A 17,231-nucleotide genomic window follows, 5' to 3' on the forward strand; every position below is an offset into this window, starting at 1 on the left:
GCAACCCATCACCATTTAAAAATAAATATATTTTAGCATATTAAAATTAATTTTGAGGGCTGTTTACTTGCTTTTGTCTCATTTATAAAATTAGTTTCCTCAGAATTAGAGGGCTAATTACGCCTAACTATGAATTAATATTCGTTTATACAAATAAAATGTAATTATCTTTTATTTTCAATTTATATCATATAATAAAAAAAAAATTTAGAAAAAATAAATCAATCATAAATAAATACATTATGTGTATATAGTTTTCTATTAAAGATATAGTGAAATGGTTTAGACGAATTGCCACATTTTTGTCCTGCAAACCAGATAACGTAGGCCTTTAAATTTATTTATAAAACTTATTATCTATACGAGTCTAGTAAACACTACAAAATCAATTAATTTATGATGTAATTTATAGTCAAACGAACCATAATATATGGTAATCAAATATATATTTTAACGTAAAACAGCATTTTAATGCAATTTCACATATTATTGAAACAATTTGCTCTTTGTTAATGTTTTATTCATATTATATATTATATATGTATATTGATGAAATTTATTTATATTTTTTTCTGGAACGGGAAAGTTCTTGATTAATAAGCTCTGCAATACTGGCATGTCATACAACTTTGTACATTATTTCATACGTTTATTTTGTATTTTAGCGTTATACTTATAACGACACTAGCGTTAGCATGGCGTACGCATACAACAATCAATAACGAATCTCGTTTGCTGCAAACGACTATTACCCACTACCTGGCTGCAATGCGCCTCACAACAACGCAAATACCGCGGCGCATGTAGAACAACTAAAAAGAAAACCAATCACCCGGCCAGTATATACGCGATGACAAATAATTTAAAAGTACACTTTACACGCGTCGTACGTGGGTACGCGCATATTATATATGTACAGCAGTTATATAAAGTCCGTGATCTCGTTATCGGACGTGCGTTTAATGCACTGGCAAATTGAATGTGTCAAAAGAAACACTTTACACGCGTATACACACACATACCATATTATTATAATAATTTAATATAATATATTATAATGTACGTTCGTATATTTATAAATATAAAACGCTGATAAATTGTTATCATAAAATGTAATTTTCCTATCACGAACTAATAATATTATGCGCTCCAACACTGCAGCCAGCTGATATTATATGCATATTATTATAATAATATACTCCCAATGAACTTGTTACCGCGCCGAACGGGTTTGTTGATGATGTACGCAGACGCGGGGCAGTAGGCGCGTGTGACACGACTTGGGAGTAAATCCTTTGACAATAAATTTTATTATAATATATAATTGGTATTATAATATGGTATTGGTACGCGCGTATATTATAGTATAATGTTACCAAATGGACCTTCGAGATGAAAAACTGTAGACAAAGCCATGTGATTCTATGTTATATAAAAAAACAGAATTGAATATAAAGAAAGTATATTATTGTACTTTTTTTTATATCGTCTCGTCTACACTGGACCTTTCGAATCATGTAAAGTTCAAAACCCTTCTAAAGTTTTATCATTATCACAAATTATGATTTATGACACCTAGGTGTTTATAGGTATGTATACTCTATGTATACATATATAAATAGAATGTATAGCAGACAGAACTTACTATGGGCCATTCATTAATTTTAGAAATTGTAAAAATATTGATTTAAAATTTTGAAAGAAAGTTATTATCGTATTTAAGTACATAATTTATGACATGTTGTTACATTATTGACCAATACATCAAACACACCTTTTCTTATAATTTTATCGAAGTTTTATTCTTTTAAACAATTTTCCAAAAATTAAAAATTAAAAAAAAAAAAATACACAATTTAAAACAATTATATTTTTATTATTTTAGACTACAATTTAAGCGGGTTACATACCCGCTTCGCTGTTAATGCATTCATTATTAAACTGTAAATTCTATACCAATTAAAAATTACCTGTAGGTATATTCAATATTTATACATTATTTATATTATATGGCATTTTAATTACTTGTGTCAGATGTATGAACAATAACAGTAATGTATATTTTTCTACGCGTGAAATCTCTCGCGTTTGATCGTTATAAAAAACTCAAGTCAAACAATCGACCACGTCGTCATCTGCAAGTCGATCGTTTCAGGCAATTATTATTAAACGCGTGACATCATATAGCAAACGCGCAGTATAATATGTTCATTAAACTCTGTGCGTTGATAATTTAATTAAAAGGATGATTTATGATGGAATTTTAAACATGGCTATTAAAAAGTAGGCACAATATCAACTATATCTTAATGAGAATATAAATAAATCATTTAAATAAAATACTTCCAAACGATGACTACGAAATATATCTATACTAATTAACCGTATAAATAAGTATATATTAATTAGCGCGGAACTAAATCATATCAAAAACTATATAAATACTTATAATTAGAATATTTTAAATTTAAATAAAAATAAATTCTTTTACACCTGAAAACAATTATTATTGCATGTTTATTAACCGTGTAAAAGTGAAGATTTTACAGAAATGTATTGAAACTACTATGCAAATAATATACCTAGATAGTAGACATATTATATGCATATTATAGCCTTCTCCATTATTTATTTAACCGTACCTATATAATATGTTATATATTATGTGTAAACAATCTATTTACGCGTTTTTGACTACCTTATTCTTAGAACTATTTAAAGAAATTTCAATTAAATTAAAATAAAATAAATAATATGGCACAAACGTGCAGGTATATTATATTTAAAAAATTGTTACGTTTTTCTTCTTCACAATATGTGTTACACTGAAAATATTTCATTTGTTTAATATTTTATCTTCCTGCGACGAAAGAAGTTTGGCTATCAATAAAATACTATATAGTGTTGACGTTAAGAAATGTCTGTGTTAATAATATATAATAGTAGAAAATATTGTGTCGGAAGTGTAGCGAACCAGAACGATATTGTGTCGCAATCGTATTCAATATTTATCGAGTTTGGAGCTGTTGTAAAAAAAAACAATCGTTTAAATCTTAATTTAATAAGGTACGGAATTCGATACGTATACATTTCTTTATGGGTTTTTAGATAAAGGACTCTATAAATGCGATCGATAGCTTAGCGGTTTAAATCGCTACTATGACGCAAACAGTAGATATAGCTGCAGAAAAAGTAAATTCTTAATTATTTAAATCAATAATAGTAAAAATGTGGAAGAAACACAATTATTTTCATTTCTGCTCGGCTGAAATGATTCGGAATGTGTTCGAGTGCCTAATGCTCACTTGTTTTTAGTTCTAACCCGTCCGTTCCTAGTTCTTATATATTATATATTATGTACCTCCTAAATAGTTTATATACCCGCGTTTATGTGTGTGTGTGTGTGTGGGTGTAGTAACGAAATTATTATAGATAGCTGCTATATTATAATAATATATACTCTGACGATCGATCCGTGGAATGTATTATCTAACGGATAGACATATAATAAACTTAAACGTGTGACGTGCGGTCGTACGAACAGATGCCGTCGCGTTTTAAATATCGTGCACGATAAAAAATATTTTTTAAGTCTCTCCGTTCGCACACACGACAGAATCGGTTGTTTTTTAGCTCGAAAAAGTCGATGAAAAAAACACGACATGATTGACCGGCGTTGTGTGAGCATAACACAATACCATACGCCCGTACGTGCACATTTACATGGATAGGTATAAACGTGTGTGTGTGTGTGTGTGTGTGTGTAATAACATCAAACTCTGCTGCTCCCGGACGTCAAGACCTCGCCAAATATAATGCGCGTCCTACGGTTTTCGTGAAAGCCCAAATATACGGTTATAATAATAATAATAATAACGAACGCACAATATAATAATAATAATATTGTGTTTCCTCGAAACGGGTCGCGATCGGCGTTTTTTAAACACACACACTCGCGTGTTACACTAACACGACGATATTGTTATAAGTATATTATAAGTATTATAATATTATATATTATTCGATCACACGGTTCGATCGTAGTCCGCACGCTGTGCGAGCGACGTTCCCGGTCTTACGCATATTTTTTAAACATCTCTCTTTTTTTTTCTCAGACTTCGCTTAAGGAGCGCATAACATTATTATTATAATGCCATTGTTGTTTGCGTCGTACACATTTCGCGTAGGCGCGACGGCTAATATAATATTATAATATTATTCGGACTTATTGGATGTCGCCGCGGTGCGTCGCGTCCGAGTGTACCTACTGCGATTCAATAACGATAATCGCGACAATAAAGCACGCTGGCGATATCGAAACGAAAATCTTTTTATTTAGTTTTTTTTTTATTTTTATTTTAGATTGTTCCGTTTCGGCCGCGACCTCTATCCGTAATGCGACCGCCATTTCTACGAAGCGCCGTCCGAAGAGCGTATAGTCCGAGAAACGACGCCTACAAAAAACGAAATCGATTTGTTGACACGATGAATGTGCGTCTCTAATATCGGGATACGTCAGTTCAAAACGAAATGACATGGAAATGGGTACGGCACCTAATAACTGTAACAATTCGCCGATACGGCGGGCCGACACGGTCATTGTTTTCTGCCAATATAATCGTTTACAGCTATTTCCACGATAAAATATAGAATGCGTTTTTAAATGTGTAAAGTTGAAATCTCATATTATATTGAAGCCGATCAATTATTAATGAGGAGCAACAATTATAAATAAATTTATTACGTAATATATATTATAAATAATAATATAATATATTTACAGCAAACCAATTTATAATGATAATAATATCATTATGTTGAATAAAAGTATATTAGTATAATATAATAATATGTTTGTCGTTTGATTTATAGTTTTTTTTTTTTTTTTTAGAACAATAAGGATATAAGGATTAAAAATGTCTTAATTTATTGTATAATATAGCACAAAATTTGAATTAGGACAGTTATGTGTTTAGGTACCAACGAATTTTTAACATTTTATATTAAATTTTTCATTCATTAAGCTATCTTTGGCCTTTTTAAGTAATTTTTCCAATTATTAATGTTTTCAATTGTTGTAATTTTTTATCAAAACATTTTTCCACGTTTTTTTTTAGATTTTTCAAATTATTCCCTCTGCACCGTAAGTACATCTATTTCTAGTAAGTTTATAGGTAGTCTATATAATATTACAGTGTAAAAAGAAACTAACACTCTGTACAAATCTATAATGTAGTATATACATTCATTATAGTGTATAAAAGAGTATACGCTGTCTTTAATACCTACATTGTTTTAAGTACCGTTTATTTTAATTTTATTTATTCACGCCGATATTTAGCTGCAGTATGTCCCGATGTGTGGACACTTCGTTTTTTTATGATTCATCTGGAATGCATAAATAAATAATAATATAATAATAATATAATCATAATACATTGCCCAGTTCGGCACATGCAATTCGTAATCCAATATATTGTATATATTATTGTGAATGAGCATTGGGCGTGAAATTAGCAATTTGCATTTTTATGTACTTTGCTGAAATTTAAAATTGCGTTATAAATAATTTTCGGTCAGATACGTTATTTTCTCATAATAACCGAGTTGAATAAATACACTTTTAGTACACGCCGCACGTCCCACGTTTCGATATATTATAGTCACTATTAATAATGATATAGGTATTATAATATTTGGCACCGCACGATTGGAAAGCATATTAAATTAATTCGTATAATATCTGTATGTCATCCATATATTTCTTGTCCACATTATAAACATATGGATTTTTATTTTCAATCGAGTTCAAGAAAATAGTTATTTCACGTTGTACTTTTACTATACATATTATTATGTATCACATATATATATATATCATATTATACTGACAATTTCACCATGCGTAAATATTATTTTATTATTAACTGATTTTAAAGATATAACTCAGCAATTAGTATTCAATGACACGCTGACTTGTAGCTTATAAATAATATACTTGACAATTATTTTTAATAGCATATCAAACCAGTAAATATTATCATTACTATTAAACCAGATCAAAAAGATTTTGTGATAATAAATACATTATATATATAATATTATATAGCCCCTGTGTATTCCATACATATGCGGAACACGTTGGCAGATACATAAAATTGATTAATAATATAATTTCTATTTCAAAAAAATAATTGAAAATACCAACACGAAAAACGACTGTTGGTAAAATTCTCAAAAGAGAGAAACAAGAAAATTGCGTTGACGGTTAGCATTATAATAATTAGCTATTATGATATTAAAATATATTTTAAATGAGTAAAAATAATGCACAGACAAATAAAACTAATAAAGTAATATTAAACATTTTAATATTTTAAATTTAAATTTTTAATGTTTATAGAAATTAAAAATAAGTACATTAGGTACATAAATTGTACGTCGATATTTTTTTCCAAGCAAATAATATGAATTATTTTCAAACTGTGGTATCGATAAATTCTTAAAAAAAATTGTATATTATATTAAATTAAATGTCATCATAAATATGAATTAAAATGTCCGTCGTTCAATTGCATAATATTTTTCTATAGATGTTACTCCTATAAACTCTTCTTGTATAACCACAATAACTCTCGGCTCATGGTTTCATTAAAATTCCATAATCTTTTTTCTTGAAGTTTAAGGTCGACCTATATTATAATATAATATTATCTTTGAAATAACCTATTGAATTTAGTAAAAAGTCTAAGGTATTTATTGTTATAAATATATTATTATATTCATGGTAAATATACTTGTCTGATATAATTTATTTCATAATTATATAATTGTATGAAGAAAATTGCACACGTTTTGATTACATATTTATTACTTTAATGAGAAGTACAAAATATTTATATTTAATGTCCAAACATAAATTATTTTTGAAATCATCATTAAATAGATAAAAATAGTGTTAAAATTAATTTAATCATGAAATTATAATACCACAGAGATGATTATTTTATGCTAAACAGTTTTTTTACACAGAATTTGAGAAGAGTTTTAGTTTGGACATCACTTTTTTTATTTATGTATTTTTACACATATTTGTATGGTATATATTATATATTTTTAAACATAAACTACTACTAACTAAAGTATCTAATCCATGTTTCTTTTAAGTATTATTGGTTTTTTCCATACTCTATGATTTCATATTTATAGAATATCTATTAAACGTATAATTGATGTCTAAAAATGCATTAATATATGTTAATAAATTGTCTTATAAGTTTTATATATATATCTGTAATCATTATTTTCTCAAAAGTTTTAATTAAAATAATATTAAAGACAACAATCGTTATACTGATTTGTGTTCGTAAAAAAAATAAAAATTTTATGAAAATGATGAAATATTTTTATAGTGTTCAAATGTTACTTCGGAGTTATTGATTACTGTGAGTGTAATATAATATATTCATTAAATGTATTGCAGCAATCCCGTAGTTACATATTATTAGAAGATGACATACGTAGGTACGTATACGATGGTCGAGCTCTGCTCGCCAGTGAGCATCCATCTAGTAATATATTCTCATTAGCAAGAACAACTATACGTAGATAGAATGTGTCGTGTGTTAATCGTGCTAATCCCACCGATATTCATTAAATTTCATGTTTAAAATGAAAAAAAAAACAACTGTCTTTCTCCGCATTTCCGAATGATAGATATATATTTGAATCCATTAATACTACTAATTTATACCATCCATCATGATAAAATTATTATTTGAATCCGATTTATTAGCGTTAATAGCGTAAAAATAGTTACTGCGGTAATACCTACATCAATTTATTGTTTAGTTCACACTACACACCGTAATCGTGTGAATTTTAAAAAATATCATTATTTCCGTGTACTGCATGAATGATTTTTTTTTTTATCGAACTGTATTCGTTATTTCAAAATGTATTAATGTTTTTGAAAATATTTTATCTATTGTATTTTATCGTTTCATTAGAATACCATCCCGTTAAATTTGTATATAAGAATCGCAAATCTCATTTCATCCAAAACGTTATCGAATTTCTACGAACTAAAATATAACATATTATTGATTATTATAACACCTCAGTGGCAGTAGCTCAGTTAGTTATAAATATTGTAATTAGATCTATGACCCAAAGGTCATACCAATTACTTTATGACCATCTATAATTTTTGACGTTCCGCCACTTATGAAACTGACAAATCTGCTCATACGCATTACGTGATAAGTGACATCCCAAGGAAAGCAGATTGCAAGTTATCGTTATTGAGTATTCACTTTTGTTAAAATTTGTAATTCAATAAATTATGGCAGCAACAAGGCAGTAATGTTGACATAGATTTTCCAATCTCCATTGCTGTCAGTTAAAAACGGAGAAAAAAGTTACCTTATTAGTTATTAGTATAGGTACCTATAAGAGAAATTATCGAAGTCCGCTAGTTTATTATAATATTCTTTTGGTATTTCAAAGTCAATTAATGTTGACGGATTAAGATAAGTGTGTAAGTTTTGCTGTTGTAATTTACACAAATGTTGTGTCTTGGAACGGTAATTATTAATGCATAATATAAGAGCTGCAGCAGGCAAAGTGCAAACGTGCATTTTTATTATTATTATTGTCTACAGTTGTAGTAAGAACATAATATTTGTCCTTCATTTTGCTCGTAAGAAGTCATCGTGTTTATTGCGTTCACTTAAATTAGCCACGTAATAATATGATTATTTTAATTTCTTTGAAGGTATTTTATATAGGTACCTACTGGCTACAACTATTTGTACATTGTTTGATTTGTTTAAACGTTTTTTATAAAAAGAAACCCTTAACCTTAAATTGTATTTTGTTTGAATTAATGATCAAATGCCAATCAAGACATGTAATGTAATATTTCAATATTTAATTCGTTTTCCCGTTATCGACAACCGAAAGAAATAACAGAATTTGATTCAATACCACCCGGATATGTAAGGTTTTCGTTAGACCATAAATTATACACCTGCGACGAAAGATAATATGTTATGGCGATGAAAACAATATAAGCGACATGTACGTGCTTGTAGTAAGCCGGAAGTCTCGGTCGACTAACTCTGATTGATAAAAGAAAAAAAACTTATCGAATGGTATTACTGTTGCGGACGAACCGAGTGTTAAGTACATTACATTATGTACGCGCACAAACGTTGCTAAGAAATTATTTTCAGTATTTTTTTTTTTTTTTTTTAGTAGGTACACAGGTACTCTATATCGCTTTCTTAGAATTTGTGATTAGGCCGTCCGATTCGAAAGCATCAAAACTGCGGTAACCAGATATTGGTCGTTATAATCAGTGAATCCATTTACGTTTAATCGACGTGGTACACCTATATAAATAATATGATATTGCAGTTTAAGCCGTTTGAGGTATATTAGAAATGTATTCCGTAATTACCAAATTCGGTTTTACGGCCTACCTATATGGTGTTTTGACAGATACTAAGCGGGCGTGATGTAGGAACTATAGGCAACGGTTGATTACTCGTGTAGATATTGAGCTGTACATTCGTGTACTGCGACGAAGCTCGAAAAGATAACATACCTATACCATATTATAGCATACTATATATATTATTATTTCCATCGAAATAAAGATTGTATTCACATTATTTTCCGATCGTATAAGTAACTATAGCAGTGTTTCACGAATCGAAATGTTATGTTTACATCACTGACATTGTTAACGATTTTATGACACGGGGCAAACAACGTCTGCAAATTCAGTACATATTATAATATGTGTCCATACTCGTCTGTGACAGAGTCGCACGTCGGTTGATATATTATATATAATACAGCGCAGTATACCTATACCGCGTAAATAATTAAAATTTGCACGCGAAGAGTCAAAACGTCAAACTAAATCGTTGTACGAACAGTATATAATATACTTCAGGAACTCGGAATATAGAACACGAAAAAACATAGTATATTACAGAGGTCGAGTAGAAAAATAATCACAAATTACAAACAACAATTATACGGGAGAAAATAATATATTTCTCTCCGCAAACTATATAATACGGAACGATCTTGCGATAGGTATCTGATTATAGGACAGACCGCGTAATACTGTTGTTAGCAGCAACGGCAGCAGCAGCAGTGGTATTATGGCGATCGTGCACGAAATTATAACATTGAAAATAAATATACGTCTTTCGTTGGATTCGGATTACGTGAACGGTCTGCACATTATTATTGTATGGTCGTCGGCGATACACACGCGCGCGATCAGCTGTATATCGCGTGGGCGGACAAATACCTACGAATTTTTCGCGTTTCGACGTCGATACGATTGATATATTATTATAATGGATATTTTCACGTAACAGTGAACGTATATAGCGCGTGTATAATATATAGGCATAATATTATTTAGGATTTTTGAAGTTACGTTCTACACAGACTTAAACACAGAACATCAACGTTTAGATAACAACTAGAATGCCTCCCCCCCCTCATAACGAATGAAATTTCAATCAGTTTTATCGCAAGTAATATTATAAAAACGGCTCGAATAGAAACAATTGCGTTATTTAAAACTATACGCGTACTATAGTGCCAATATAATAAATAATTTTTGTTAAATATTATACTCTGCAAGAGTTTTATCGTGTCAAACACTTAATGTACCTTAAAATCACTTTTAAATAATATCATCACTATATTATTGATTTCGTTCATTAACGTTTTCATTTTCATTTTCATGTATGCAAAAGATGTTTTATAGATTTTTCTTTTTATCAGTATATGCACAAACATAATATACGCCTTACCTAAAACCAAATAGAATCAGTTTTTTTTATAATTATTATTTGGTGGATTATATCGTATTGCGTTATCGTTTTTCCGTTGGTATTATAACTTATAAACAAAACAGGATACGTCGTAGTATAATGATGACTGATGAGTAGCAGTGGTGATGATGTATACCTACCGTTCGAAAAAATAAATCATAGTTTGATAACTAATTAATTGTGTACATTTTTATAGGATTTCTTATAGCACGGCTAGAAATACATTTTTTGCCCCCTTCACTTCCTATTTAGTTCAGATGATGCTTATATGATGATATATGGATGCAACATGCATATACGGGTATACGATTTTTTTTCTCGTTATTTTTCGATTATAGTCGACGAGCTGCTGTCTCTCTGTCTCCTCCTCGAATGTGAAAACTAGATGATAATATATATAACGACGAGCCCGCGCTTATATAAATCCGGGGCGGCCATCGTATTATATTCGTTTCCGTAACGGTTATAATTTTATACGAAGGCTGGAACGCACACACGCGTATTATGCGGCGTGTATGTGTATACAGTGCTGCAGTAGGTACGCGTGCGGGCGCGTGTGTGTACATTTTTTTTTCAGCCGACTTTATTTGATCGATCCAGAATAACCGGACCGATAAATTTAATTGCAGAAACGTGCGGTCAATAAATGCACAAGCTGCTGTTGCCGCCGCCGCCGCCGTTTTCTGCTGCCGTTGCAGCGACCGACGGACTCGCGGCGTAACCTGCAAGTGCGCGGCGAGTGATCGAGAAGGGAAAAATAACAGCTATATAAATGTATATTAATATGCCTCGCGAAAGAAAAATAAACGAACGACGTATACTTGTATACACATAGGTACTACGTATATAAGACGAGTGCGCGCGCACTTACCTATATTACCTATATAATATTATTATTATATTATTTGCGCGCGCGGCCCGGAGAGAGAGAGAGAGAGAGAGCACTATCGGAGGAAGAGCGCGACCGCATTTACATAACGTAAAATAGTCGACGGACGTTGCGGGCGGTGGAATAATACGACCGCGGTCATTAATACCGGCGCGTATTTGTTGTAACTATTATTATTATTATTATTATTATTTGGATCTAGTCCAAACGGACGAACACACCGTGGCCCTGATGCAATAATCCTCCTCCGTCGCAACCAGCGTCTTTATTCGTTTGGATTCGTGAGAACATATTGTATATAGGTATCTTACATTTTTTTTTATCGAATTTGTCTTGTAGTCACGCGATCCCGGAGACAAATCGTCTCCTATTCGTCCGCCCTTTACCTACCGCACTGCCACCGCCGTCATTATAAACGCGACGTGAAATCTCGACGGGATCGTCCCACAGTGGTAACAAATAAAGAGACGGCCAAAAATCAATCAAAAAAATTTACAAAATTTAAAATTTGGTTATAGCTCTAGCGCTATATTAATAACTTTAATAAGCTTATATTTCAGTTGTTGGTGTTAATAATGTATGATAAGTAACTAATACTTAATTTTAGATTATTTAGTGAAGTCAACAATTTATTGATATTACAATGATGCGTATTTTTGGTGTATAAAAACACTTTTACTTATAGAAAAAATCGTCCGATAATCAACTATTAAAAGGGGGGGAGGAGATTCTTAAAGAAAATTTAAACTACCATAAGTTCTTTTGGGAGGTTAAAATTGAAAATTCTCAGTATAATTTTTAAAATTATCATGAAATAAAATTTGTTAAAATGTTATTACTATTATTTATAATTTTGTGAATCTTTTTTTACAGTTTTGAACACCTTTTTTCAATTTTGGACCAGACCTATTGGAGTATATAATATTATTACAAAAAAAAAGAGTCAGAGATCTGAGTAAAACAATCATCACTGCAGTTAACGAGATTATATCGAAAAAGAATAAATAGACAGCAATTTTGTTGCAATACATTTATTGTACTAAGTAAACTGTAAGAAAAATATATTTATATAATATAGTACGTTTAACTACAAAGTTCATTATGACATAAATATGTAATATGTATATTATGATTTAAGTTAGTTATATTTCATGGTAATTAATAATTATAGTATTACTTGAGCGTCGTGTGTTATTGAGATGTGATTTTTATCAAGTAACTAAATATACAAGGTGTCCCACGAGGATTTATATTTTATACATTATACTCATTGCGATATCTCCTGAAATAATGGAGATATCATAATTTTTTTTTTTCATGACACTTACAAAGATAAATACAATGAATATTTTATATTTTAATTTAATTTAATATTTTGGTAAAAAAGTTAAAAAAATTATTTTTCATTTTTCTGAAAATTATAAAATTATGATGATTTATAATATTTTTTCTAGTTTCGAGAAAAATTATAAATTATTCAATACCATATAAGTATCAGTTATATGTGACCTACGGGCTCATGCCCAAATAATAATATAAAAATATTTTCGAAACTAAAAAAAATATTGAAAATAATATATTGAAACTTCAACATTTTTAGAAAAATATTAATTAATTCTACAAAATGGCTATTTTCAATTTTATTTTGATAAAAATTTAAAAAATTATGTTTTTAACTTTTTTTACCATAACATTAAATTAAATTAGAATATTATGATTTATGAAATACTTGTAGTCTTGGTCTTCGCGAGTCTTTAAAAAAAACATAATTATGATATCTCCATTATTACAAGAGATATCACAATAGGTAAATCTTCTCGGGATACAGTACTGTATATTAATAATTGTGTTCGTATTTTTTTTTTTACCAACGGCATTAATTTACGATTATTCATACTAATACATTGCGCTGGCCGAGCAAGTATATACTACCAATAAAACAAATTCATAACAGTTCACCGCTATGCAAATATATAATATTTATCATATTTTATTCATGTCACGTACACAACTGTTGCTTAGAGGTGAAGTCTAGCGCTTCGTTTGTTTTCTTCACTATTGTCAGTAGGAATCGACAGCATTAAAAATGTTGTATAGTTCTGCGCAGTTTCATGTATATATATAGGCGAAGTTGCAGCTGTCTTAATAGCTATACGTTCTGCAAGCTTGTCTACATAATGTGGCATGGGTGGGATTTGATTTGTTATGTGAATCGTTGTTTTTCATAAACACTATATGTATACTATATTTACTATATATATATATTATATTATACTATTATATGTTATATACTCGCCGGCCCATCCTTCGGCTACTTACACGAACGCTTTACGCCCAAACACATCATAACACGACTGCTATAGTCCTTTAATTTGAAGTTCAAGTAGTTCTACTATTATTATAATACCTACATAATAGATCGTTATCTCCGCATGTTTTTTATGCAAATACACGTCAGAATAATTCCGAGTTCGCATTTGCACGAGATCGTAAGACGGAAACATGTTCTTATTTTCAAACGCTGCATAAATAAAACAATAAATTAACACCAAGTAATTTATTGCGGTGTGATGTTTTGTTCTACCGTGCGAGTATAATAATATTCTGCAGTGACGCACCAAAAAAACATCACAACGGTTTTCTTTCTTGTACACTCTCGCTATGATGTTATAGGATCCTGAGCAAGCCACCGCCGCAGCATTCACTCGAGATTTATGAAAAAAATAATAATAATAATAATATAGTAATGATGAGTTTTATTCGTTGGTTTGCGATATCATACGCGTGTGCGCTTCGTAATATAGAACATAATGCATTACGATTAAAAAGCAGATATACGCTGTAACTATTCTAGCTTAGGTCACTTTGTAGGTATGATATATGTTATATACGGTGAGTTCAAAATGCAATTATATGATTTGAGTGATTTGACCGTTACCGATGTTTTTGCAAAAAACGCGTAAATATATCATTGAGAACAACATGTAATAGCAAACTGTATGTTATCCAATAGTAATCGTTAATTATATATATTGTCCGGATTATATTATTAGTATAATGTAATATTAGAGCATTATGCATTTTTCACTGACAACTCTATATTATTACATACTGCAAGTGCATTGACACGACCCACTCTTTTCGACTGCAAGGGGTGTGCCCTTATTACGATGACCAACACACATCGAACACAATAATATATAATCATAAAACATTTAAATTTAACCTTATATAAGTAAAATAATAGATTTTAGAAGTTTATTAAAAAAAAAAATAATAATAAATAATTACATTATGTATTTTTTTGTATAACACGCATTATTTACTTCTGTAATCATGGCCAATTTTTATCCTTATGGGTCACAACTTTGTATTACACAAAATATATTATTATCGTTCGAGCAAAATTAAAACGTCTCTCGTCTCGTGTAACCATTGTTTCTATTACAATTTAAATAATATATCGTGTAGTGTAACGCGTCTGGGTATATATATGATAAATTATAACAATTAATAACAGTTGTGTAACTGTGTAAGTCGTGTTGTCCAAAATGTACTCTTTGAATAATTGGACCACCAAAACCTTAATGTACTTATATAGACATCATATTATTGTCGTTATCCGTCTTACGCGAACAGATTTCCTATGACAACGAAAGAGAAAGTAATTTACAGATAGGTATGTTATAAATGTTATAATGTTTACAATGGCTATATTATATGTGGTATGTTTTAAACAAAAATGCAGTAGTTAAATGAATTGTTGTGATGATAAACAATAATCCCACGAACAAAAAAAATTAAAAATAAACATTAATCCTATAACATTGATTATATACGATTAGAATCATTAGAATTAAGTATACCTATACTCGTTATGATCAAATTATTCGTCTAAAATAACCATTACTATTACCTTAGCTGGCTGAGGCCTATAATGTCATACGATTTAGAAATTTCGAAAAAAATACATCACCAATGAAAAATCATTTGACTTAGAACAATACAGTTTTTTATGCTAATATCGTAATCGTTAAAATAAAATAAAGTACACTGCACAAGATATAGGTACTACCTATATATTATATATTATAATAGGTATATAAGATATAACGCTGTAACGGACACTGTCATAAATCATTTACCCGCGATCGAGCCAAACTAAACTACATGCAAAACCTCACAAATCCCTTGGTATTATCGCACAAGATCTTTATGTTCCTACCTAAGGAGCTTATGGTATATATAAGTGTTTCGTCCTGCAACGCCCACGCCGGTAAACCGACGGCAACGACGTGTACGCGTAGTCGTCAAGATTTATGGACACGATTTGCCCGATCGCAAGTAAGTCGTTTACGTGTCCACCGTGATAATTTCGTAATGTCCAATATACGCTCATAGTATGATAATAACATAATATACTTTCTACCGATTTTCTCACAACTAAACATCGTGTACGTAGTCCGGAAACAATGATTTCGCGGAGCGTCGCGAAAAATCATTCGCAAGTGCAGCGCATACGAATCCGCGCGCGACGTACGCATTATACTGTTATACGATAAAATTTATAATTTTTTTTTTTTATTTGCGAATAGAATGACGATTGAACCATCAGTACAAGGAAACGAAGGAAAAAAAAACTCAAGCCCGTTGATTGACACTGATTGGTAGTCGCTGGTTGTTTAATTGTTGTGAGAATGTTCAAAGTGCCAACTAACAATTAATACTCTTATAATCACTCGGCGCTGTAGCGGTTCGCGTTCAACGGCACGGCATAGATCTTCATCTGTCGTGATCAACACCTCGACGCATATCGCATCACTACAACTGCTGGTACGCGTTCTCTATACGACGAATAATAATTCGTACCAGCCGTCCCGTTTGCAGTCGAACAACGTTTCGGTGTTTGCGGGCACTGCGACTAAATTTGTAACACCATCGCGACGGTTTCGTATAAACGCCGAAATATTTACTCGGATAAAAATATTAATTCTGTGCTCATTCGTATAAATGTTGATACCTATCCGATAACATTGACAGATAGAAATTCAATTTTAGTATAATATGTAGACTTTTGAACACATCACAAATTAAATAGCTCGAATATGGAGGTCTCGTGATATGATAAAAGTTGTATTCACTATATATATATATATATATTTATTACGTATATAATGTATTTTCGAATCGCGTGGTACGAATTCAAACGGAAATTGACAAGATTGGCTCAACCTCAAGTCAACGAAAATATTTTCGAAATTAAGGCGGATTTATAGTATTTATGAGATTAAACCATAAGTTGCACACAATACGTATATACACACAGTAAATACTGCAGTCGTAACCATTATAATACGATATGACGTGCGTCTGCGTGTATCTGCGTATGCCGGAGTATATATCATGTATAAGGAAACCGACCTATGACCCAGGGAGAATGGACCTTATAGGTACTGTATAAATCCCAGTGGGTTCCT

The sequence above is a fragment of the Rhopalosiphum padi genome, chromosome 4 (genome assembly GCF_020882245.1).
Source record: "Rhopalosiphum padi isolate XX-2018 chromosome 4, ASM2088224v1, whole genome shotgun sequence".
Taxonomy (NCBI): Eukaryota; Metazoa; Arthropoda; class Insecta; order Hemiptera; family Aphididae; genus Rhopalosiphum; species Rhopalosiphum padi.